Source organism: Chelonia mydas, chromosome 26 (assembly GCF_015237465.2).
Source record: "Chelonia mydas isolate rCheMyd1 chromosome 26, rCheMyd1.pri.v2, whole genome shotgun sequence".
Taxonomy (NCBI): Eukaryota; Metazoa; Chordata; order Testudines; family Cheloniidae; genus Chelonia; species Chelonia mydas.
In genome coordinates this window covers 8,187,837-8,215,736 of record NC_057859.1, presented here as the reverse complement: position 1 = coordinate 8,215,736, position 27,900 = coordinate 8,187,837, and the positions used below count along the sequence as shown (strand labels likewise).

The window sequence follows — 27,900 nt, the reverse complement described above, 5'->3', positions numbered from 1 at the left end:
TTGTGTAACAGCCAGGAACAGAACTCTGAAAGGGCTTCTGCAACCCAGACCCTGACTCAGTAAAGTGCTTAACTTTAAGCATGCATACAGTCCCTTTGAAATCTAGACACTTCTTAGAATGGGTAAAGATAAGCATGTGTGTGAGTCTTTCAAGGATCAGAGCCAAAGGCTGGTGCCTTACCCACCAACCCATCCTGCCTCTGCTATGCTTATTAGCTCTGAAATAGAGTGCAAAATGTGCTTTCCTTGTGGCTGTGGTCTTTGCTGAATTGCTGGGGAGCAATAAGCACCCCTGCAGGTAACCTCTGCATGTGGTCAGAGAATACACCTGTAGTGTTTGAGTGACTGTTCTGCTCCACTCCTGTTGCTCCCAGCCACTGAACAAAAAACACCAAGCACTTGGCATCAGGTACACTTTTCTCGCCTTCTTTACTTTTATGCTGAACCAACATTCACTGGCTCTCCATCCCATGCTGCCTCCTGTACTTTCATCACTGCTGGGTGGGAGCTGCAAGGCCTTCTCCGTGTTGCCAACACCATCGATTAGTCTCTGATTTAGTCAAGGAATCATATGCTTTTCGTCATGCCCATCAGTCATCTCTGCTTCCTCTTGAAGCCATAGTCATCCATCTTTAACCCACCTGGTGACTCAGAGATCATTGTGCTGACCTGGTGGGCAGAGAGGTTGCTGGGTCAGCACGCCCCATGGTGTCGTGAGGTTGCAGGCCACAAGATGTTCTCCTTGACCGGTTAGGCTGTAAATAGTTGTTGTTCTCCCTTTTTTTGGTTTTGGAGCCTCGGACATGGGCTTCCTCTTTGTGCATCTGTAACACGCTAATCGTTATGTGTGTGTTGCATCCTCTTCTGTGTCCAGTCCATGGAGGGTGTAGCTCTATTCTAGCTCCCTCCTGTAGAGGTTCCTGCTTTTAAACTCTGGCAATCCTCAGTTCAGTCCCTGGTGCCGTTCAAAATGGCAGTCTGTGGATATCTGTCCTAGCATGGGCCCATTCAGGGGACTGAAGATATACATAATTCCCTGTGCTAGCTCTCTGCAGCGGGACGAATTTTTCCTCACTTAAGCCCATATCCCTCCCCACCCTAAGCTGAGATAGGAGCCTTGCCAAGGTGAGGGCCAGTTTCATAGCTGGGGAGAAGGAAAAAGTTCTCCCTTCTTTCCATGGTTGATACTGCAACCTTAAGTCTTCAATAGCCTCCTGCAGATGCTGTGCAATGGCTCAGTGAGTTCACATAATGGCAGACCCACTGACCTACCACCCAGTCATCTCCCCACACCCAAATCTGACTGTCGGTCTGTGTAGGGAGCCCCCAAAGAGCTAGTGATCTTACAGGGGTGTAGGGACACTGACTTCCGCCCGCGAGACCACAGAGCAAGCGGATTTTCACTTTGAAGGGCAGTTACAGTCCGGAAAGTGCTTCAGTAAAAACAACAGTGTGTGTCTGAATCCAGTTCATCGCTAATTTCAACCTAAATCATTAATCTGATTGGGAAGTGAAGTTAATACGATCTCTCTCTGATCTCTCTTTTCCAGTGTACAGATGGGGAAATTGAAGCACAGAGGTAATGCCACATTGTCCATTGTTTGAGGTGTTTATAAGACTCACTCTGTATTCTCCCACATCAAAACACATATTAACCCCTTTCTAGGGGTAAGAAGGGCAAAACTGGGTCATTTCCAATTTCTTATTCTCCTGCCCTGAACTCTCTGGGCATCATCATCTATGAAATCACAGGAGGCATTTATTACAAAAACAAAACAAAACGACAGCTATACAGACAAAGAGGTTTCCACACACCTTGAGTTCCAGCTTTGTCTCCCCACTTTTACCAGGGATCACATCCTGTCTGGAACTCTCTCCAGTACACACAGACCTCTAGCGATTGAATGCTGTTTTGCGAGGGTGCATCAAGGAGAGACGGAGTTAACAAATGGGTTCTTTAAATAAATCTCTGTGTGTGTGTGTGTGTGTGTGTATATATATATATATTTGCCAGAGCTAGGAGAAGAAGCAAATGAGATAAGTGTATTGAAGCATATTTCTCATTAAATATAGAAAGTAGGAACCCAACTATTGGAAAATGGAGCTCATTTGTCATATCTCGTGGATGACACCGGGATGCTTTGTTTTATTACTTTTGTAAAGGGACCACTCTGTGCAACATGAATAAAACTTTACTCACAAGACGGCAGGTTGGGCATGTGCTTTTTAATTCAAGTGCCTCACAACAAACGTGAATGGGGGTAAAACTCCTACTGACAAACAGGACATAGGGAAGGGTCAAGCATGGCTGCATCTCTTAATAGTGTGGGTAATCTAGCTATTTCCATGATGAGTACTTTACTACAATTAACTCTTGGGCTATAGGTGAAAATCAGACTTTTTCTGGATAACTTTATGGACTCATAATATTATTGTTGGTTGAGCTTCAACCATTCTCCTATTTTAATACTTCCGGTTGGTTGGTTTATTTAAGAGAGAACATGTCCCCTGAGAGACCGACTTCTTTGAATAATGTCAGGGAGCAGCTGGTCGATTTCCCTACATTGTTGACTTTTTTGAGTGCTGCAGTGTTTGGGGTCTGAGAATTAAGCTCGTCATGAAATGCTCAGGTATTGAAAGGGGGAAGGGGGAGAGAAAAGTTCCTGCCTTCACCTCGAGTGCACCTGTGTGTTTTTGTTATGTAATAATTTGTGACACACACTCATCTTCATCCATTACAGCTCTGCTGGGTTCTGTTCACGCGAATCAGGCTGCTTAAACCTGTTTGTTGCAATGCATTCTGGGAAAATCCAGGCTATTGCATCCCAGAATGCTTCAGCAGAAGAAAGTGTGTCTGGAGGATATGCCCAAAAGTGACACTGCTAGCAAGCAGTGAGCTTGTATAAAAGCTGGATGTTTTCAGTCTGGGCATACGGTTCAACCCAAAGTCCACTGAAGTCAGTGGGGGTTACATTGGGCCCATAACTGGGTGAATGGATTATTCATTTGGAGAGCTGGTTAGGAATTTTTGGAATACATGTTTTTTCACCAGAAAATGGTGATTCATCGCAACTCAAGCTGTTCATGGGAAAGGGCCAGTTTTGATACTTTTCCCGTTTCGAAAAAGCATTGAAATAAAAAGGTTTGAACTTGTCTAAATGTCCCATTTTAACATTTTTGTTGTGTAGTTTATTTAGTATAAAAATCAAGAAAGGTATCTTACTTTTATAAAAAGCTTCTCCATCCAAAGGATCTTAAAGAACTGAGGCTTTGCTGTAGATACGACGATTCTCCAGTGCCCTGCCGGTACAACACTGCAAAGTGAATCCAAAACTCGAGTATACTATGATTCTCCATTCTTTTGTTTTGTTTCATTTTATTTTATTTTATTTTACTTTACTATTTAACACTTATATTGTGGTCACAACTCGGGGCTTCAACCGGGTCTGGGCCCTGTTGTGCGAGGTGCTGTACAAACCATCCTGTCCCCGTGAACTTGCATTCTAAACCATACAAAATAGTAACAGTTGATATGCACTCACGTTTCCTGGATATAAATGATTAGACAAGGCCTTCGGGGTCAGGCTCACGCTACATAAAATGCATTTACGACTGGAATGTTCTACCCCCTTGGGATAAAACATGGCAGTTATGTAGCCCACAGGATTATTTTGCTAGCTACTAATCCAGTCAGCAGTATCAATTAATATGTTTCTTTTTCTGAAATTAATCCATTTTATTCTTATATTTTATCAGTATTAATTCCTTGGAATTTAGGATGTGTTGAGACATGTAAAAAGAAAAGGAGTACTTGTGGCACCTTAGAGACTAACACATTTATTTGAGCATAAGCTTTCGTGAGCTACAGCTCACTTCATCGAATCTATGTGTTTCCTAGCAATAAGACGTGTTTCCTTACCATAAGTTTTGCTGAAATGCAAGAAGCCTACCGGCCTATAAGATCTGCTATATAGCAAAAGACATAATCAGTTATAAATATGTCAGCATAAAAGTTGGCAACCTTTGGCACAGATAAGAATGGTCCCTGAACTCTGGGGAACCAAACATCACATCACAGGTTTATCCAGCTTCTACAGCCAGTTGGTAACCGCAGGGTACACCACAACTTGGAGGTCATCAAGAGAGCCTAGGCTGACAGTTTTGGAATGAGATCATCCTTATTAATATATTTAGAAAGTAAGTGTCATCGTCCACTAACCTATCAGGGAAGGGTACCCATACATTTCTTAGGGTATGGAAATAAGATTTGGGTATAGTAGGTTGGGCCTGAATTACATAGGTCAGGATCCTATAAAATACCTTGTAAGAAAGGTCTTAGGAGTTTGGTTCTCCTAAGTTCAGCTCTTCTAAGTTCTAAGCTCTATCTATCTATTCTACCCTCTATCACGCTATCAGCTCAGCTTGTGCAGTATAGCGTAACTACTCAACATTCCTAACCGTTGGGGAAGCCAGCACCATCGCGCAATCGGGCATGCCAGGAGTGAGGCTGGTCCTTCACGTCCTATTACCGAGTCCTCAAGGAAGGGTGTGAGTATGTTAGGTGAAGGTATAACAGAAATGGTACCACCAGGAGTTTTGGGATTCTTTTACTGTTTTGCAGTTATGCGTTCCATTGCATTTCTTATTTTTATGTTAATTTCAATAAAGGTGTTATCAATTTGGTATTGTCCTCCGTGTATGTGTTCTTGCCAAGCATCCTGAGAATCCTCTCCCGATATAGAACTCTGAGTTCTTGAACTCTGTAGTCTGAATTGGATAAAAACCTGTAAATCTTCTGGTCAGATGCAATCAGTGGCGAGCCACAACAACTAACCCATCCAATTCAGGTCAACAGTTATTCAACAGTGCACAGCAACATCACTCACCGGTTTAGGATAAGCATTGAAGATTAGTCTCCCATTGAAACGGCAGGGTAATTTCCGATCAAAAGTGCCCCTGAGACCACACACAAGACCTCAGCTTTACATCTCGTCAGAACATCCACAGGACTTGCGCTGACTCTCCAGAAACAGGCTCCATGGCATCTAATACCTTGCCGGGGAATTGGGGCAGTGCTAAGGCAGATGGACGAGTGCTGCTTCATAAATGACCAGCACCACTTACTGTGCCCCCTCTGCTCCCACCTGAATAATGTGTGAGCTCAACCCCACTTAGCTTGTGAAATCCCCAGGTGACCCGATAATGCTGCAGCTGAAGAATACTTTGCTCAGTCACCTGCATGCACCCATTTTACAAAGCGCTTTGTAGCCACAACTTTCCATTTAACCTCTGCTAATGGTAGTTTACCGCAAAGACCCCGAGAATGTAAGAGCTCGAATCAGCTGGGGTGAACGGAGATGACATTTCTCTGTGGTTCAACTGACTTGTTTTTCATCTTCCTAGATACAGCTACTTTCACCGAAGCAAGACAGAGCTTTATGCATCAGCTGCAACCCACTTGGAGCTGGAAAATTGTAAATAATGATGAGAATAATGAATTCATGTGAAGAGAAACATCATGTTCTAGTCAGCTTTTTATTTTCAGTAATTTGTGTCTCTGATCATGGGCACTGCAGAAGTCTGCCATTGTAGAGCCATGTGCTATAAAATCCCAGTGATAGGTTTTAAAGAGCCCCAGAAAACCCCCAGTCCAGTTACTTGTCTTTAACCACAATGATCATGAAAACATTCCTGGTCCTTGACACTCATGGCAAAAAAAATAACGGCGTACCCTGGGTGAATAGAACGTTGGGGGGCAAGTTTAGAAATATCAAGGCAGTGCCTATGATCGTACACCTTAAATCACAAAATGCAAGAATGTTCCTGCATCGATGGTGCTGCTTTGGGAAGGTCTTTGATGGTGAATTTACCATCAAAAGAAGGGGGGAAACGTTACTACTTATTGCTTTATGGTAGCGCCTGAAGGTGCCCCACTATGCTGCACTGTAAAAACACACAGGCCAACTTTAATGGTTTGAGTCTTTTATTTAGGCTGAGGTTTGGGGCATTTTTTCATTGTTCAATACCAGATTATGGACCCAAAAATACTTGAATAAATGTACCGTCTTTTAAAGGTTTTAGAAATTGTATATAAAATCAAGGTGATGGATAGTTGAGTGATGTTTAATAGTAAGCAATTATTTTGTCCTTATTGTCACAACTCTGCTGTATATCCCTGAGTTCCTGGGAACAGATAAGAGGAGCTAGTTTCTTTTTACTTGGCTGGTCCTGATTATATTCAGCAGCGAGACTTGAAAAGGCCTCAGATGATTGAAAAGTCGTTATGTGAATAAAATGCCAAAGTGGCTCCTTTCTGTCTAAACTATCGGGGTGCCAGTGTTCAACGCGTAGGCTCAGTTGGATTGAGAGTACATGATTTATACAGATTATGTGTCTTTATACTATAACAAAAGATGTGGGATAGTCTCCGAAGAAAGTTTTTTTTGGTCTTCCTTTTGTGCCTTTGAAGGTTTTGCTGAATCTATCCCCGGATAAAGAACTCGGTGTCCGAATGGAAGAGGAATCTGAAGGTATAAAGCTTCCTGAACTGCCTTCCACAAAATCTTAAATGTCACCTTGTCTGTGAGGTGGTTTTTAGGCTGTGCTATTATGTTGAAGTCAAAATGACCTGTATCTCTTGTAGTCTCGCACCATTCCGTCGAATAAAAGCTGCCTTCATTTCCCACTTCTTCTGCAGTTTGGCTTGAAAGTTTACTTTTTCCCTGGTTCTCCCATGAGCACCAAGAACACGCAATCTTTCTTTCTGTTCTAAGGAATGGCCTTTTAAAAAATAATAGTGTATTACCAAGGGCAAAACATGTACTGTAGTTTAAACAAATGTAAGTGGGGGGGAAATACATTTCCCCTTGGGGAAATAGGGGAAACATATGCCATCCCTCCTCATTTTTACTGTAATGCTTTGATCTTGCATAACAAATATGTCATCTTGCCACATGTCATCTGATATGGCTGCTTTACTCAGCTGCAGTTTCTGGTCTGGCTGCCCCTTCATGTCCTTATCCCATGACTGCCTCTGTGTCTGCTTCCACATGGCTCCCTCTACTGCTAACGTCCACTCCGTCTACCAAATCTCCACCCTTTCCTCCCATCTGTCTCTCCTCATTCCTTTACCGGTACCTGTCGCTATAATGTCTGAGTGCCTCTAAAGGGCACGTACGCCAGATGGAACCACCGCAAGGATTCAGAACTCTGTGTTGTAGATGGTATAAAGATAACTACCGGACCTAGTTGTACAAGGACATGTGCTGGCATACGCCCCTGAAACGCTTTGTGTGTCTAGATTGAGAGGGGGTTATGCAAACCTTCCTACCCCTATCTCTTAGTGATGTTCTTGAGCAGAAAGTGTGAGCATGATAAAGGGTGACTGCAATTGTTTTCTGTCATGGCTATATGTGTACTAAGCATAGCACGTAGGTATAGCTCCTGTACTTGTAATGCCTTGTGCCACTGGGTTAAGGCTTCCGTACCAGGGATTTAACCCGGGACCTCGGGATCCTAAAGCATGAGTTTCTACTACCTGAGCTAAAAATGCCAGCTCTGTTAGCCATGGTTCTAGAAGTCTCATCATCCTCTATATGTAGCCTAGCCACTACTAGAAAAGGACGGAGTGGGTATGGTTTACCTAATCAATATGGCCAGGGTTCTGTTGCATTATACTGTGTGTTCTGAAGGAAAATTGAGCGGGCTGAAATAAGATTTTTCTCTCTCGTATGAAACCACAGAGCGAATTTGCTGAGGCTCTGTTTAAAGAGCACTTTTCCGTAGAGCTGTGTTTCTTAAAAATAATTATAACACTGAACCTCCACTGGCAGGTGGTTACTCATTAATAGCATAGATATGCAAGATTCTGGTTCACAAAGGACAGGAATTTTTTTTTTAGAAGACAAATTAATAAAGGCATGTGAAGATGTTTCAATCTGAAGGAGACAAATGCACCGTTGCATCTAGAAGTCAGAAGAGTGGATTGTGCCTTAGATGGTGCTTTTCTGCTCTAATTTGTGCATTCAGATCTGGCCTTGGTTGGTAATGACCGAAAGAGATTTCCATCTAATGGCAGTTTGGTGGTTTCTATCAAGAGGCGCAATGAATGAGCCCAGTAGCCAAGTATTAAAAACACAACACCCAACACAACTACTGGCTCTAATTGCCTCCTTTTTATATTGCGGAGTGGTCCCATGTTCATTAAGGATGTAGCATTCATTTAAAGATGCCATCGTTGCCCTCCTTCGCAGAGAGGCCGACAACTGGCAGCAGTATCACAACATGGTTTATTCTTCACACTCTTTTGAAGGCCATTTTAAGAAATCATTTTTGTTTTTCTTATTATTTGTGTTACAGTAGCACTCAGAAGCCCCAGCTGAGAGGGTGGCCCACAAAATAATAATACCGAGCTCCTATACAGCACTTCACAAAGGAGGTTATTTTACAGATGGGTAAATTGAGGTCCCAAGATGGGGAAGTTTGTTGCCCAAGGTCCCCCAGCAGGACAATCTCAGAGCCAGGAGTTGAACACAAGTCTTCTGAGTCCCACTCCAGTATTCTATCTCCTAGGCCACACTGCGTCTCAGTCTAGCACGCATTGTGGTCAGCACGGGGTGCTGGGGATACTGAAAGTGTTCTGGTTTATCTACAGAGTGTCCAGTACTAATATCACACTGTACACAACTTAAAAAAAAAAGACCGTTCATCGGATGAGCGAGAAAGCCATTGAGGAATCTGAGCTAGTCGTCATGCCAGGACTGTTGTAGGGTGATCAGCAATTAATAGTAGGTCTGGGGGGTAGGGTATGGGGATAGGAGTTGGGGAACCTGGGTTGTATCACTGACCCTCCTGTTTCAGAGTAACAGCCGTGTTAGTCTGTATTCACAAAAAGAACAGGAGTACTTGTGGCACCTTAGAGACTAACCAATTTATTTGAGCATAAGCTTTCGTGAGCTACAGCTCACTTCATCGGATGCATACTGTGGAAACTGCAGAAGACATTATATACACAGAGACCATGAAACAATACCTCCTCCCACCCCACTCTCCTGCTGGTAATAGCTTATCCAAAGTGACCACTCTCTTTACAATGTGTATGAAAATCAAGGTGGGCCATTTCCAGCACAAATCCAGGTTTTCTCACCCCCTCCCCCCCCCCCGCCCAAAAAAAACACACACACACACACAAACTCACTCTCCTGCTGGTAATAGCTTATCCAAAGTGACCACTCTCCCTACAGTGTGCATGATAATCAAGGTGGGCCATTTCCAGCACAAATCCAGGTTTTCTCACCCCCCCACCCCCCCACACACAAACTCACTCTCCTGCTGGTAATAGCTCATCCAAAGTGACCACTCTCCCTACAATGTGCATGATAATCAAGGTGGGCCATTTCCAGCACAAATCCAGGTTTTCTCCCCCCGCCCTCCCCCCCACACACAAACTCACTCTCCTGCTGGTAATAGCTCATCCAAACTGAGACCACTCTCCTTACAATGTGTATGATAATCAAGGTGGGCCATTTCCAGCATAAATCCAAGTTTAACCAGAACGTCTGAGGGGAGGGTTAGGAAAAAACAAGGGGAAATAGGCTTCCTTGCATAATGACTTAGCCACTCCCAGTCTCTATTTAAGCCTAAATTAATAGTATCCAATTTGCAAATGAATTCCAATTCAGCAGTTTCTCGCTGGAGTCTGGATTTGAAGTTTTTTTGTTGTAAGATGGCGACCTTCATGTCTGTAATCAAGTGACCAGAGAGACTGAAGTGTTCTCCGACTGGTTTATGAATGTTATAATTCTTGACATCTGATTTGTGTCCATTTATTCTTTTACGTAGAGACTGTCCAGTTTGACCAATGTACATGGCAGAGGGGCATTGCTGGCACATGATGGCATATATCACATTGGTGGATGTGCAGGTGAATGAGCCTCTGATAGTGTGGCTGAAGTTATTAGGCCCTGTGATGGTGTCCCCTGAATAGATATGTGGGCACAGTTGGCAACGGGCTTTGTTGCAAGGATAGATTCCTGGGTTAGTGGTTCTGTTGTGTGGTATGTGGTTGTTGGTCAGTATTTGCTTCAGGTTGGGGGGCTGTCTGTAGGCAAGGACTGGCCTGTCTCCCAAGATTTGTGAGAGTGTTAGGTCATCCTTCAGGATAGGTTATAGATCCTTAATAATGCGTTGGAGGGGTTTTAGTTGGGGGCTGAAGGTGACGGCTAGTGGCGTTCTGTTATTTTCTTTGTTAGGCCTGTCCTGTAGTAGGTGACTTCTGGGAACTCTTCTGGCTCTATCAATCTATTTCTTCACTTCCGCAGGTGGGTATTGTAGTTGTAAGAATGCTTGATAGAGATCTTGTAGGTGTTTGTCTCTGTCTGAGGGGTTGGAGCAAATGCGGTTGTATCGCAGAGCTTGGCTGTAGACGATGGATCGTGTGGTGTGGTCAGGGTGAAAGCTGGAGGCATGTAGGTAGGAATAGCAGTCAGTAGATTTCCGGTATAGGGTGGTGTTTATGTGACCATTGTTTATTAGCACTGTAGTGTCCAGGAAGTGGATCTCTTGTGTGGACTGGACCAGGCTGAGGTTGATGATGGGATGGAAATTGTTGAAATCATGGTGGAATTCCTCAAGGGCTTCTTTTCCATGGGTCCAGATGATGAAGATGTCATCAATATAGCGCAAGTAGAGTAGCGGCGTTAGGGGACGAGAGCTGAGGAAGCGTTGTTCTAAGTCAGCCATAAAAATGTTGGCATACTGTGGAGCCATGCGGGTACCCATAGCAGTGCCGCTGATCTGAAGGTATACATTGTCCCCAAATGTAAAATAGTTATGGGTAAGGACAAAGTCACAAAGTTCAGCCACCAGGTTAGCCGTGACATTATCGGGGATAGTGTTCTTGACGGCTTGCAGTCCATCTTTGTGTGCAATGTTGGTGTAGAGGGCTTCTACATCCATAGTGGCCAGGATGGTGTTATCAGGAAGATCACCGATGGATTGTAGTTTCCTCAGGAAGTCAGTGGTGTCTCGAAGGTAGCTGGGAGTGCTGGTAGCATAGGGCCTGAGGAGGGAGTCTACATAGCCAGACAATCCTGCTGTCAGGATGCCAATGCCTGAGATGATGGGGCACCCAGGATTTCCAGGTTTATGGATCTTGGGTAGTAGATAGAATATCCCAGGTCGGAGTTCCAGGGGTGTGTCTGTGCGGATTTGATCTTGTGCTTTTTCAGGAAGTTTCTTGAGCAAATGCTGTAGTTGCTTTTGGTAACTCTCAGTGGGATCATAGGGTAATGGCTTGTAGAAAGTGGTGTTGGAGAGCTGCCAAGCAGCCTCTTGTTCATATTCCGACCTATTCATGATGACAACAGCACCTCCTTTGGCAGCCTTTTTTATTATGATGTCAGAGTTGTTTCTGAGGCTGTGGATGGCATTGTGTTCTGCACGGCTGAGGTTATGGGGCAAGTGATGCTGCTTTTCCACAATTTCAGCCCGTGCCCGTCGGCGGAAGCACTCTATGTAGCAGTCCAGTCTGCTGTTTCGACCTTCAGGAGGAGTCCACCTAGAATCCTTCTTTTTGTAATGTTGGTAGGGAGGCCTCTGTGGATTAGTATGTTATTCAGAGGTATTTTGGAAATATTCCTTGAGTCGGAGATGTCGAAAATAGGATTCTAGGTCACCACAGAACCCAGGAACCTATCCTTGCAACAAAGCCCGTTGCCAACTGTGCCCACATATCTATTCAGGGGACACCATCACAGGGCCTAATAACAGCAGCCACACTATCAGAGGCTCGTTCACCTGCACATCCACCAATGTGATATATGCCATCATGTGCCAGCAATGCCCCTCTGCCATGTACATTGGTCAAACTGGACAGTCTCTACGTAAAAGAATAAATGGACACAAATCAGACGTCAAGAATTATAACATTCATAAACCAGTCGGAGAACACTTCAATCTCTCTGGTCACTTGATTACAGACATGAAGGTCGCCATCTTACAACAAAAAAACTTCAAATCCAGACTCCAGCGAGAAACTGCTGAATTGGAATTCATTTGCAAATTGGATACTATTAATTTAGGCTTGAATAGAGACTGGGAGTGGCTAAGTCATTATGCAAGGTAGCCTATTTCCCCTTGTTTTTTCCTAGCCCTCCCCTCAGACGTTCTGGTTAAACTTGGATTTATGCTGGAAATGGCCCACCTTGATTATCATACACATTGTAAGGAGAGTGGTCTCAGTTTGGATGAGCTATTACCAGCAGGAGAGTGAGTTTGTGGGGGGGGGGAGGGGGGCGGGGGGAGAAAACCTGGATTTGTGCTGGAAATGGCCCACCTTGATTATCATGCACATTGTAGGGTGAGTGGTCACTTTGGATGGGCTATTACCAGCAGGAGAGTGAGTTTGGGGGGGGGGGCGGGGGCGGATGGTGAGAAAACCTGGATTTGTGCTGGAAATGGCCCAACTTGATTATCATACACATCGTAAGGAGAGTGGTCACTTTAGATAAGCTATTACCAGCAGGAGAGTGGGGTGGGAGGAGGTATTGTTTCATGGTCTCTGTGTGTGTAATGTCTTCTGCAGTTTCCACAGTATGCATCCGATGAAGTGAGCTGTAGCTCATGAAAGCTTATGCTCAAATAAATGGGTTAGTCTCTAAGGTGCCACAAGTACTCCTTTTCTTTTGACCCTCCTGTGTAACTTTCTGGATCTGGAGACAATGAATCATGGTCGTTTTCTTACTTTGTAATGCACTTTGATTTCTACAGATGAAAACCGCTCTATAAAAGCTAAGTATTATTATTATTATTATTATTATCCAGGCTTGAGATCCTAAAAATCTCCAAATCTCTCTGAGTTGGGATTATATTGGGTGCGAATATACAGTATCCAGATTCATCTACATTCTCCGTCTAATCCATAACATTTCAACATTGCCTACCACTGTGATTTCTACCTTCTTGTGCGAAGAGAGGAAATACATTCTAAACAAGCTCCCTTAATTTGCATTCCTACAATCTAATCAAACCTTTGTAAACACCAGCCCACTGAAAATAATAATCAACATCAAGAGATGCACTGGCAGGCTACGGGAAGGTGAATTAGGATGCTTTTCTTTCTTCTATGCTAATCTTTTCCTAATTATGCTTTATTAACGTTAGGCTGCAGACAGCCCCGTTCTTGTTTTCCCTCGTCTTGCCCATAGTTAAAATCAAATTGCAAATGTGTGAGCTCTATATTCGACTTAATCACTTAAGCCTCTGACTTCCATCATTTTCATAACCAGCCCCGATCGTCTTTTCAAAATTGGGTGCATTTCATTTTATTTTTCCTCCTCCTTGAAGCATTCTTACATGATTATTCCATGTGTGACATTGACATTTTATGATGATAAATTGGGCTGAATCATTATCATCATCCGGAGATTGGGTTTTATTAGTACTATTAGAATAAGGCGCTTTTCATTACACAGCCTAAAGAAAAAAAACTTTTTTTTTAAAGAATAAGTCAAACAGCTTTTATGATTAGAATTGCCATAGAATAAAGGGCTCTCACATGCGCGCTCGCACGCTCTCCCTCTTTCTCTCTCTATAGGTAGATTATGGAGGGATTCTTTGAAATATGTAATCAAAAAGAAGTATAATCTTGAGCTTGGTTGTTCTGATAGATCAACAGTCTCTGAAGCTGGACAGCCCTGTAATTCTGTATGCTATACATACAACAAATATAGTATGTGTCACTTAATAAAAGTCATTACTTGATGGAAAAGTCTTGCAGAATTTAGGATGGTCTTGCACTTCAGTCACTGGACTGGGATTCTTCCATTGCATTAATTCTCTTGATTGTGAAGTGCAGAGTGCACACTTCAGATCACCTGCTTCCCCAGAGCCCAGTCTCCTGCCAGTGTTGTGGCCTGCTCTGTGTTAAGACTGAAATGGGAAAGGTTGGAAGCCACGACATCCCTCCAGTGTGTGTGAGCCCGTCCGCAATGTCTTCTCCATCCAGCTTTTGTTGGATCAGATCCATAAAGCTGGTGGGCTGGCATGGACTCCAATACATGGAACAGATGGTTGAGTCACTTGGGTAGACATTGGAGGCTAGTTGATCTGACACCTGATAACCTTATACATGAAGTAGTGAAACCACTGTATGCCTTTGTGATGGGGTGTTCACTCCACATCCCCCGTGAAGGCTAATTAACCTGGTAGGCTGCACCTGTTGGGAGACTTAGGCTTGACTGACAAGCACTAATTGGAGATGGATCCTACCGGGGCAGGAGTAGCAGCCAGCTTTTGTGAAGCCAGGAAGTGAGAGCGGAAAGGGTTGCAGTGTGGAGGTCTTCAGTCACTCTCTGGGATTAGTGAGGTGAAAAGAAGAGGAGCAGAAGCCTTGGGATTCTGACTGTGAGGGAAGGTTTTACCAAGAGGGATGGTGGAGAAGAAAGCCTGGAGAGGGTGGAGTAGGAAGAACCCCAGGACAGGACTTCAACGGTTGAGACGGTACAGAACTTGGCTGCTGATTGTAGGATCCCTGGAGTAGTGAATGGGCCTGGGTTCCTCTACCTGCCACTGGGACAGTAACACAGTCTTGAATGGAAAGACTGTCTGGAAGCTGGTCTGGTGAGACTTTGCTACTGCTGAAGAGGAAACCTATATGGTGACCTGGCCAGAGGTCTGAGTCCTGAAGGGAGAGCACCCCAAGTCCTGGAGAGTGAGAGGGGTCATGGCTGGAGTAAGCAGCAGAAGGGGGCTCTAGACCAGATGAGAGCTGATCCCCCAGACCCAGCCACAAGTGGGAGTGTCAGTGGTGAGTAAAACCCTTCACAGCCTTTAATACATTATTAATTCATGTTAAAAGCATGCAGCTGGGGTTCAGTCCCATTAACTTGGACAGAATGTGTGTGTGTGCTCAACCTCTCTGGGAAAAGAAGTTAGTTTTATTTATGTGCTTAACTTTAGGCATCCAAATTTGGTCATTCTGGGGTGAAACATTCACAAGTGCTGTAGTAGTGTCTTAGGAGCCTAAGTCCCAATGAAACTTAGGTTCTTAATTCACTGAGCTCGAGTATTTAGGTACTGAATTCCTATTGAAATCAGGAGTCAGGCACCCAAATACTTTAGAAAGGGTCCCCTTTGTCATAACACATAGGGTTATAATGAATTTGTGTGTTGCAATAAATAAAGCTATTTTTCAAAAACTCATCTCATTGAACAATGTGTTTTTGTAATCTCCTGGCTATCCAGAAGATTGTAGCGATATTCCTTTTTTGGCCCTGAAAGCTTATGAAACAGTGACAGGGCAATGGGTACAAGCAGAAAAGAATGATTAGAATAATAACAGAAAAGATCACGAACAAATTGGAAAGTCGATGACAGGGCTAAAGCCAGAGAGAAATGTTGATAAACTTCAGAGAGAGTCATCTTAACGAGAACGCTTGTTTCTTATGATGTTAGCTATAATTCATCATAGCAGCACACAGAGGCTATTGTCAAAATCAGGGACTGCTTGCTCTAAGGTTTTCTGTATATTCATAATTGGGTTGGTCTTGTACTATTGAAGTCCATGGGAGTTTTGAATGGGTACTGGATCAGACCTATTAGGAAATATTGCCTGCCCCAAAGAGCTTACATTAGGAACGGGAACAAAAAACTGACATTTTGAAATTTTCTGTGAAATCCCCAAAATTCCAAAATGTTTTGATTGGGCATGAATCATTTTGTTTCAATAATGTCAAAAAGTGATAATGTAAAATAGATATAGATATATTAAAATTAATACTTCAATGTAGTGCAAAAAGGCTAAATGAAATTAATTGAAACAATAAAGCAAAGTGAAACATTTCACCAATATCAGAACAAAACATTTTGATAATGAAAGAAGAAAGTCAAAATTGACATGTTCCTGTGAAAAGTGCTGATTTCAATGAAAATATGTTTTCCAACAGAAAACTCATTTTGGCAAAAATTTTCAACCAGATGTATTTTACGTATATTTTCATAACATTTGCATAGCGTTGGTGCGGTGTTGTCAATATTTGGTATTTTTCATAAAGCCTCAGCTCCTGGAGTCATGTGATTATATGAAAATCTTATTTCATTTTTTAAAAGTTTCTAACCCTCATGCCTGCTGAGGGAAGTTTAAAAAATTGAACCCGAATGGTTCCACAACAAGAATGCAAATAAAAAGAACCCATGATCTATATGGCTTGAAAATCATGACACTTTTAAAAAGCTTGCTATTTTGGAGAGCTTGATTCATGATTTTTGATTGCTTTGGAGTTCATAATACTTAGCTTCAGTGATATGTCAGGCTATCACTCCATATAGCTTATGTCCTCATTATTCAGGGCATCGGTGTACTACAGAATTTTGCAGAAGAAATGGTAAATGTCACGCTGAATCGAAAAGCTTTTGTTCTGGATCTGTTTTTGATATTAGTGCCAAATTCTACCAGTGAAGTTCATTTCAGGTAGTTCTTGTATATATTCCTGCTGGCTCATCTATCGATTGATGGCTACATTTTTTTTTATGGAGATGTGAAGCCACTCTTGAGCACAATAGAAATGTATGCTTTGCTTTTTGAAAATACTGCTGCTGTTCTATAGCTTGTCAAAGAAATGTCAACATTTTATATACACAGAACTTTTCTTTCCTGGAAGAAAGAAAAGAACATTTTGAGTAAGAAAAAAATTTCTCAGATGCTAGAACCTATTTCAATAAGCAATTGTCATCAGGAGAGAGTCATTAAAACAATACATTTTCTACTCTGATGGATGCACCAAATTGCTCCTTGCATCAGAGCCCTTTATAGACATAACTTTAAGACAGCTATGTTAAACAGGGGCATATTCATAACACCAGAATTAGAACATCCCAGCTGCAGCTGCATGATTAGTAAAGAATGGGGACCAGATTCTGATATTGCGCCAATGTAAATCTGGAGTAACTTCATTAACATCGATGGGTTTACTCCAGATTTGCACTGGTATAACTGAGATCAAAATCTGGGCCTGTGTTCATCAGAGCTGAAATTCAGTCCTGTGCAGAGGATTAGTATATAGGCTACCCACTACTTTGGCATCTCTGAAGAGATGTGTAGTTCTTATGAAAAGCCGGGTTTAAAGGGCTTAAATGGGACTTAAATGTCGCATAGGCTATCTGCACACGATTGAATTTCACCGTACCAATGGAAGATATCGTGGCAGAATGCACCACGATACAGTAACTTGAAAAACATTGCCTTTTTTTATTCTCCTGTCTTCCATCCATTTGGACTCTCTGCTGAATAGTCAAAGGAATGCACAAGCAGCAAAGAATACGGCTTTTCTTAAAGGAAACCGTGTTCGGTTCAGAGAGGCAAATATTCACGTTAGCACACAAAGAAAAGAAAATAGAGGTGAGACAATGCAGGAGCACACAGACCAGGTTAAAACCTAGCTAATTCTAACTTTCATAGGGGCCCAATTGTTCAGATGGTATAAATCTGTCGAGATAATTTACATAAGCTGAATGCCTGTCTCCAGGAGATTTTTACTAAGTTACTTATATCACTGGTTTTTGTTGAGCGTTTTCTTTAACATTCCCATGTTTTTAAGTATAGAGAGCTGATGTTTATTAAATGACCTCGAGCTTGGTGTCTGCACTCAATTGCAGTCACACAATCCCACGTACTAATTAACTGCAGGTGTACAAATGACCAAATGGAGTTATCCAACTACCTGATTGCACCCACGAGTCACGTACATGTGCACCTGTCCAGTTACTCGTGATAGGAAAGCTCAGAGCTCCTGTCATAAATATAAAGGGAAGGATAAACACCTTTAAAATCCCTCCTGGCCAGAGGAAAAACCCTTTCACCTGTAAAGGGTTAAGAAGCTAGGATAACCTCGCTGGCACTTGACCAAAATGACCAATGAGGAGATAAGATATTTTCAAAGCTGGAGGGGGGAGAAACAAAGGCTCTCTCTGTATGTGTGATGCTTTTGCTGGAACAGAAAAGGAGTGGAGTATTAGAATTTAGTAAGTAATCTAGCTAGATATGCGTTAGATTCTGTTTTGTTTAAATGGCTGATAAAATAGCTGTGCTGAATGGAATGGATATTCCTGTTTTTGTGTCTTTTTGTAACTTAAGGTTTTGCCTAGAGGGATTCTCTATGTTTTGAATCTGATTACCCTGTAAGGTATTTCCCATCCTGATTTTACAGAGGTGATTCTTTTACTTTTTTTCTTCAATTAAAATTCTTCTTTTAAGAACCTGATTGTTTTTTTCATTGTTCTTAAGATCCAAGGGTTTGGGTCTGTGTTCACCTATACAAATTGGTGAGGATTTTTAATCAAGCCTTTCCCAGGAAAGGGGGTGTAGGGTTTGGGGAGGATTTTGGGGGGAAAGACGTTTCCAAGCGGGCTCTTTCCCTGTTATATATCTGTTAGACGCTTGGTGGTGGCAGCAATAAAGTCCAAGGGCAAAAGGTAAAATAGTTTGTACCTTGGGGAAGTTTTAACCTACGCTGGTAAGAATAAGCTTAGGGGGTTTTCATGCAGGTCCCCTCATCTGTACCCTAGAGTTCAGAGTGGGGAAGGAACCTTGACAGCTCCCCAGAAGCATCTCCAAAGACAGTACATGATGCAATAAGTGACCTAATGTCTAGACAGGGTTCCCTGCACCGTGTTTGTATGGATGGAGTGGAATCTTAGCATCTTGTCAGAAGACTTGATTTCTCCCCTGCTGGATGGGATATACGTTTCCTAAGATGCAAATGCTTTCAGGAAGGGTAATGAATATGTAGCTCAGCACAGTCAGGAATCTGGGGAGGGTCTCTGGCTAAACAATATGATATATGGCACAACAAGTGGGAACCCGAAACTGCTCCAGGTATTCATTAATCTCCACGTATTGGGAGAGGAAATCATGTGTAGCCTGACACCGTGCATTTGACATAGAAACAGCTGTAATTAAATGGGCTTCTGGCTTTTTGGTTCTCCTCCTCCCAACCATGTGGGCACATACAGTTTTCCCTGATGCCAGCTACATCACAGTCCTAATGGTGTTACCCAGAGGACTAATCTGACCCTGCACATTTTATATCAAAATGAGCTGCTCTCATTATTTTAGTGCCTGCCTTATCGATTTAGGGATGTAATTTTAGGCACTCCTGTTTCAAAATGTTGGTCTCTGATTTCTCATATTTCTCACTTGTCTCTTGTTGCTTGTTGGCTACACTCTCAAAGCTTATAGACGGCCAGAGTGAATCCGGGGCAGGAGTGACTACAAGCTAATAGTTGTTCAGTGACGTATGTGAAATGATTTGGTCTCAATCCGGTGCCAGCGGACACGTAATCACACCACAAACCAAGGCTGTTACCATGGATGCCAACGGGCAAGCCCGGTGGCAGACTCGGGACAAAGATTCAGCAGGCTGTTAAGAGTGAGCTGGAATTGTGGAAGGATGGTCTAGCGGTTAGGGCGATAGCATAGGATATGGGAGAGCTGCGTTCACATCTTTGCTCTGAAGCCCAGTGAGGGGGGGTGGGTCTCGGAAACAGAGCAGGAACATCTATACTGCTATTTTTAGCCCTGTGGCACAAACCCCACCAGCCCCGTTCCGTTGACCCTGGCTCTGCAATTTTCTACTATGGGTGGGGTTTTTGCTGTGTAGATGTACCCTTAATCTCTCTGTGCCTGAGGTTTCCATCTGTAACATGGGGATAACAGCACTGCCCTACCTCACAAAGGTGCTGTGAGAATAAATACACTAAAGATGATGGTGATGGAAGCCATACAAAAACCTTAGACAGGCAGATCCTCATAATGATCTTCAGTGGTTTTGATTACAAAATAGGCAAACCTTGGTCACTTCTGTGGAGTTGTCACTGAGTTTATTTTGGAGTTTTCTTCAGGAAGCTCCAGCAGAGAGCTTTTCACGAAACCGCTGCCTTGAGAGTTTTCAGATATCTCCAACCCTAGCTAGGTTTGGAAACTAGAGTTGCTAAGGGAAACTAGTGGGGATTTTGTTTTGTTTTGTTTTTTTCCTAATTCAAAATTAGCAAACTGTTGATGGCGTTCTGAAAATAAAAAATAACCAGCTCTGGAGTTCTTTGAAAAATTGGAGTGGGGCAAATTTCACAAAACTGTACTTGAAGGTTTTCTCGAATTCCCTCCCCCCACAACTTCAAAATGTCCCAGTTTGAAATTTTGAACAACTCTACTGGAGATATTGTGAACCCCCAGCAGAGGTTATTAACAGTGTTTGAACCTGCTGTCTTCAGCACCTAAGCACAAACTTCTACCACTGAAGCCCCATTTCCGAGAACCAGTAGTTAGCTGTTATCTTCTCAGGACTCAGCACACGCTTTGCAAAGGTGTTACAGGAACATGGGAAAAACTGGTTTCTTTTGGCCTATCCCGTCTCAGATGAAACCATGCAGTGGCAGAGGAGGTGAAGGTTTGGTCTCGTCTATTATAGCTGAACAGATTCACCCATCTTCAGCAGAGCCGAAGAGGGAAAGCAAAGATCAAAATAAAAACCCACTGAGGATAAGGGTCACTGAGAGAAGGAGAGACTCAGGATAAAAAGCCCCAGTAGGAAACAACTGGAAATAGCTCTCCTGGTGTCAGAAGGAAGAGGGAGAGTTCTTTCCATATACTCCATTAATAAGCTGCCTACAAGAAACATTAGAAAACTAGTTAGGCACCTTTTTGCTGTCTCTCTTCACATCAAGTGAACAGCAGCAGCAGGAGATTAAGCTGCTGTCTCTCTAAAAGTGTGTCGGCAGCATGGGTTAGGAATACACTGGAAACATCTGTTCATGCGGAAGCCACTTGAAAAGTAATCAGAGATGTTGCAAAAGGATAGGAGTGTGCATAGTATTGATTTCATTTGACTGCAATTTATTTATTGTCCGTTGCCTCAGGAGGTGCCTTTTTTCCCCTGGCAAGCAAGTCGGATGGTTTTGCTGTTGGTTTCCATTGTCCTGATCAAACAATAATAATAATATCTTGTAGGCATTATGATTTCCAGACTGGGTCAGGTCAGTGGCCTATCTAGTCCAGTATCTGTCTCCAACAGTGGCGAGCAACAGAAGCTTAAGAGGAAAATGCAAGCATCTCCCACAGTCGGCAAATGTAGGGCAATCTGCCACCCACCATCTCCTGGAAAGTCTCATCCTAGCCATTGAGTTCAGAGAATTGCTTAGGTCCTGAAGCATGAGGTTTAATGTCCTTCCCTTAAGGTCCTATTGAGCTGGGTGGAGAGATCTAAACGGTGACCCAAGGCCCAAGCGCAGCCTTCAGAGTCCTAAAGCAAGGTCTCCTTTTCCCTGCAAGTGATGGGTGAGGATAAATCTGACCATCTCTAGTTCTTATTGCTGATTGCTAACTTTGGCCAGCAAGTAAGTTCTGTCCAGCTATCAGGGAAGAAGGAAAAGCAAAATAGTCTGGTTGGAAGCATTTCTTTTTCGGTATGTCAAAATGGTTATTTAGGGCATAATCTAAAGTTTATTGAAGTCCGGTGGAGTCTTTCCATTGACTTCTTTGTGTCCGGCCCTAGGTGAGGAGGGGTGAACCAGTTAAGATGATATATGAACTAGCCCGTTGAGCAGGGTGGGGTGGGGATGGGAGGAAAGTCGAAACATGGAGGAAAATAGGAAAATCCTTAAGGCTACACTAAAGATGTCTTAAACCCCCCACGCTTAAGAAATACAAACCCAGGGCAAAATAAGTGTGGTCATTTGTCTTTATTGGCATCCATCTGAATTCATGGAGAAAGGTATAATAAATAGTGATTTTGACTCAAAATCCCAAGACCAAACTGGAATCATGAATCCCAGCAGCCTGCCATGGAATTAAGGAATATTTGAACATGAGTGTGGATCTCTGAAATTTACTGCTGAGTCTAGCCTCTTTTATGGGCTCACTCAGGAGTATGGATCCAGATTAAGGGTAAATTCAGATCCAAATACCACTAATAAACTATCAAGCCATAAGAACTTCAGCATTCTGTCCAATTTCTGGACCATATTATGCTACAGGAAAACCCAGATGCTGGCCAGAGGCCTACGCCTCCCATTTGGGGCTCAATCCAGTAGGAGTTGGATTGAACCCTTACTCATTCAGATCATTAACCATTATAAATGAGACAAGCCTCTTCTAGAGTCCCATCCTGAAAATCTGTCTGGGTCAGGGCTGGGACTTGAACCTGCCCGTCATACCTCGGAGCAATAACTACTAGATTCTACTTTGTTGTCTGTTTACTTTTTTCTTCTCTGCTGCATTCATGTATATTTATGTGTCACTCCAAAATAGCCAAGAGCACTTTAATCAGAGGACTGTCTGCAACCTAATCAGCGATAATACTAATCAGGAAGTGCAACGCATGCTCCAACTCCCATTGCAAAGGAGGGAATTGGAGCTGATGCTCACAGTCTCTAACTCCAAAATAGAATTTGGCGTTGTCTCTTCTGCTTTTCCCCCAGCAGGAGGAAGAAAGAGAAATTAAGGCCATTTATTGTTTACATAAGTTTTAAAGCCACACAGTGTGAGCAATGAGTGCCGGATAGGACCTGGGAACAGGCGTAGTCTTGAAGAGATTAGCAACTTGCTGTTGGCATAAATTAGACCTCTTGTCTCTTGCATTTCCAGCGATAGGGAACTACTTTTTTAAAGACAGGTTTCAGAGTAACAGCCGTGTTAGTCTGTATTCGCAAAAAGAAAAGGAGGACTTGTGGCACCTTAGAGACTAACCAATTTATTTGAGCATGAGCTTTCGTGAGCTACAGCTCACTTCATCGGATGCATGCTGTGGAAATCGCACAAGACATTTTATACACAGACACAGTGGTCACTTTGGATGGGCTATTACCAGCAAGAGAGTGAGTTTGTTTGCGGGAGGGCGGAGGGTGAGAAAACCTGGATTTGTGCTGGAAATGGCCCAACTTGATGATCACTTTAGATAAGCTATTACCAGCAGGAGAGTGGGGTGGGAGGAGGCATTGTTTCATGGTGTCTGTGTATAAAATGTCTTGTGCGATTTCCACAGCATGCATCCGATGAAGTGAGCTGTAGCTCACGAAAGCTCATGCTCAAATAAATTGGTTAGTCTCTAAGGTGCCACAAGTCCTCCTTTTCTTTTTACTTTTTTAAAATAATCTTGAAATGCTGTCCTTTTGGTCACATGCCCCAGCATAGCTACATATTTTTGGCTTTCAGGGGAATGATCTAAATGTTCAAATGCGGGCACAAACCTGCTGCTTCAGCTTTTTTAAACCATTGACTTTGCAAGCTTCATAACTCCTGATTTTTGTACAGCGATTGAATTTAAAAGAACAGGGATGAGAGGAGGAATATCTGGACATAAATAAGAGACAATCTTGAGGTTTTGCAGACTTAAAATTTAGACCTGCCAGGCAATAAGGTACGTCTGTTTAACATAATGCCCTTTCTTGAGTTGAGAGAGAGTTGAGGGTATCTCCCTCCCCGCCAGAGTTTTGGGGAAAATCCTTTTACACAATTCACATGGAAGTCTTTGCTTCCTGAAGTCTTCCCAGGTATAAATGATAAAAGTCCACATTTTCTGCCCCATCTTTCAACCACAACTTCATGGCATCAGAAAGCCACAGAGCTACTGGATTGTATTTTTAATGCAGATTTTCTACAGAAGTGTTTGGGGTTTTTTGATTCATTTTAGGAAATACATTGACTTTAAAAAAATCTTCATTTTGGATATAATCCTGCTTGAACTGAAGTCAATGGGAGCAGTATTGGACCATACATTTGTGTCCATATCTGCTTTGTTTTTTTTTCCTTGTCCTTTGGAAAATTAATAGATTATGGGCTAGATCCTCAGCATTGACTTCAGTTTAGTTACTCCAGTGTACACCTGCTGGGGATTAGAAGATACACGGCGTGTGTGTATCTAATTATAGAGTTAAAGGCTGTCATATGAGATCGATTTATTTGTCAGTCACACCTTCAGTGGTGACCAGGCCCTGGTGTTTCAGAGAGAGGTGAAAATCCCCTATAATGCACCTCCCCAGCTGAGCCATACAGTTATACACGCAAGCTGCATCTAAACTAGAAACATTAATACTTTGTTTTCAGCAATCAGCAGCAACACTGCATCCAAACTGGTGCTGAACTGCAAGTGTAGGTGGCTTCCGGTGGTTTTAACACCAGGTCTCAAACTACTGCCCTGGGTCTGCGTATGCTAGCTTTCTGTACCATCATTGCAGTTGTTCTGTTGCTGAAATATGGAGAGGCGGCTTCCTGACCCCTGCCACAATCTTCCCAGGCCCTGAAGCATGAAATTTAATTCCCTTTTCTTAGCACTAAGAACCTCTTAGATAACACAGTGATAGATGCTATATAACCACAGACAGATGGTATGCAGACCAGTGAATGTTGTTGTTAGTCAAGAAATTACCCCAGTCTTTATCATTTTTACACTGATACAATCCTGGAAATCAATTCAGAGCTCCAGTAGTAATATCTGGAGACACTGCAGTCTCGAGGGATCAGTGGCTCACCTCCCCATTACAAAGGGATTCTTCTTTGTTGTGATCATTAGCACAAAATAATTGCATTCTTCTTTTTTTTTTTCCCCCAAAGAGAAGATTTGGCTTGGCTGACCAAAAAGCAACAAGAACAAAACGTCTGATCTTTTTCAAAGGGTCACTTTCAACAAGCAAGCAAAATTAGGCTGTGCGAAATAAAATAAATAAAAAATCGATTGCTTTACATACCCAAAGAATAATTTTAAGTAATTTGTGAAGCAGGAGCTGGTTAGGATCAGAGAAGTGGTTGTAATCAAAGTGACTGGGGGGGGGAAAACAGGCTTCTTTCAGAAAATTAAGTACCTCATTAGAAACCAATCTTTGTTCTCCATATTCAAATAATGTTCCCAGTAAAATAGTTTGTCAGATCCATCTTGATTCTGTTCGTTTGGGAGGAAAAACCATATTGGGCCAGAATGACACAGGTGTTTAGGCACCTAATCCACTGAGGTGTTTTTGTAAAATCCGCTAGGCACCTCTGTGTATTTTTAGATGCCTAAACAACATTGTAAATCTGACGCTTGTAACAAATCCGTGGGTACCGAGGGCTTCAAAATTGTTCCTATGCTGCACACCAAGGCCACTTTACCGGGATAGAACTCGGATCACCCCTACCACACACCGAAAGGTGAGTCTCTGCTAACTGCTGGCAATATAGGGTTTGTGACCCACACTTGATTAGCTCTTATTCTGTCCAGTGGAGGGCAGTGTGACATAAACAATAATCTCTGCACTGCACAATGTTTTTGAGTTATTTCGCAACTTTTAAAATATAACAAAAAGATACTATAGTATATAGTGTAGATTTTTTTTTTTTCATCTGTACCGTACTTTGGTGTCTCATTAAATAATTAGTTTTTAAGGAAGCATAAGGCGTTCATGTCAACACACTACATGTCTTAGGTAGAGATGGACTTGCAACACTGGCGCTAAACGTACTTTGAACTATGTGATGTTCAAGATAGATAGAGTTCCTTCTTGTCTGGGAATTTTATTCCCTTCTCCTAGAGTTCAAGCTGATGGGACAAGTCCACCTGTATATCTCCTCTTCATAGGTGTGGGGTGACCACTCAGCAAAGTCTTTATCGTTTGACGTTTCACAATGGCTCATTTGGTTTCAATGGGCCGCTTTGTGTGCTGGACCTAAAACCTTCTGTAGGAAGCCTGCCTTTACATTAAGTGAGGCTTCTTTCCTCTTTGGTGAGTTACACAGTTACAGAGAATGACAGTGCCAACACTTAATATCACCCGACAATATGGTGCACAGATATGTATAAGTGAGATTAATACATGTGGCATCCTACAAGCAATTCATAAAGACTAAACACAATTGTAAAAACTTAAGAACTATTTTAACAATACTAACACACAGATGAGCCAGATAGGTTTCCAACTACGTGTTTGTCAGTGTTCAATTGTGGCCTAGGGGCCTTGGCATGAGCTGGCACCTGGTCTGCTAGCATCACATGGGGGAGTGGTAAATAACAGAGGACAGGTCACTTGGTAAACTGAGTGCAAACAATATGTATTTTAATATAACCAAATGTAAATAAACACATCTAAGAACAAAGAATGTCGACCATACTTGCAGGATGGGGGCCTCCGTCCTGGAAAACAGTGATTCTAAAAAAAGATTTGGGGGTTGTCAAGGATAATCAGCTGAGCATGAGCTCAGATACTGTATTCAGCACTGGAATATTTTATCCAGTTCTGGTGCCCACAATTCAAGAAGGAAGTTGATAAATTGAAGAGGGTTCAGAGAAGAGCCATGAAAATGATTAAAGGATTAGAAAACCTGCCTTACAGTGATAGACCCAAGGAGCTCAATCTATTTAGGTTAACAAAGAGAAGGTTAAGGGGTGACTTAACTACAGTCTATAAGTACCTATGTGAGGAACAAATATTTAATAATGGACTCTTCAGTCTAGCAGAGACAATCCAATGTCTGGAAGTCGAAACTAGACAAATTCAGACTGGAAATAAGGCATAATTTTTTGACGGCATGCATAATTAATCATTGGAACAATTTACCAAGGGTTGTGGTGGCTTCTTCATCACTGACAAGTTTTAAATCAAGATTGAATGTATTTCTAAAAGATCTGCTCTAGGAATTATTTGGGGGGAGTTCTCTATTTTGTATTTTGTGGGAGATTAGACTAGATAATCACAACATTCCCTTCTGGCCTTAGAATCTATTAATCTATGAAAGTGCCATGAAGTAGGTTATCTGCATGCCTTAGCTTCATTGAAAAACATTCGTCGTTGTCCCTCCACTTCCTCTAAGCAGTAACATGTTTATGCTTGGGAGCTGAGAACTAGTTTGGCATGCACCACACTTTGCACAGTGTGGATGGGTTTTCTGGGAAGGGGACCAATGCCATGGCTGCGGACGCCGCTACATCATTAAGAGGCAGATGTTGCCACTTGTCTGGGATCCGCTCCTGTTTCAACATTTGCCACCTCCTAGTTTGAAGCCTGAGCTTGGCATTGCTGCAGCAACCCACAATGGGAGACGCTGCTCCTGAGCTGTTTGCTGACTGCAGAAGCGGTGACGTTTTGACACTGAGAAAAATGGAAGTGACCAGAACTTCCTGCATCCCTGTTTTAGAAAGTATGCCAAGCTCTGATTTTTACAAGGCATAGGTGCTAATTACTGGGGAATAGTAATAAGAGATACCAGTCCCCTAAGGGGAAGTATTTGGTGCAGGCATTATTTTCCGTCTAATCTATTAAATTTAGAAGTTAGGATGACTGGCCACCTGTGCCTGACACCACTGTGACTAAAAACTTATGCACGCACACCTGCCTCCCGTTACTTTGTCTTCTCTCCCACCGCCTGTTTGTGTCCTTATCTACTGGACTGTATCCTAGATCGTTACCTGAGTAGCACCTAGAGGCCCCAGCCAAGACGCTGTTGTGCTCGGCGCTGACTAAAAAGTGCCAGACAGTCCCTGCCCCAAAGGCACTATACTGTCTAAATAGACAGGCCAAATGATGAAAGGGGAAACAGGCCTACAGAGATGGTGTGACTTTCCCAAGATCTCACAGCAAGTCAGGGGCAGAGCCTGGCACAGAACCCAGATCTCCCAAGTTCTAGATCAGTGCAAAATCCACTGGACCATGCCGGCTGTCAGTAGTGTGTTGTTTATTGGCCAGGGACTCTCTCTTACGACGTGTGTACACAGCAGATAACAAAAATGAACCCTGATCCCGGATGGAGCCTCCAGGTGCAAGAACCACAATCAGAGAGGTTTCCACACAGCTCGAGTTCCAGCTTTGGCCCATTTGTTTACCTGGAGCACTATATGTTATATCGCGACCTCTAGGTTTCAGAGTAGTAGCCGTGTTAGTCTG

The 27,900-nt window shown here is 42.8% G+C and overlaps 1 long non-coding RNA gene across 2 annotated transcripts in view; it reads left to right on the top strand.

Moving 5' to 3' along the window:
• The window catches only part of LOC122463882, a 398,090-nt gene that overhangs the window by 352,363 nt on the left and 17,827 nt on the right, over positions 1-27,900 (top strand). The window lies entirely within an intron of this gene.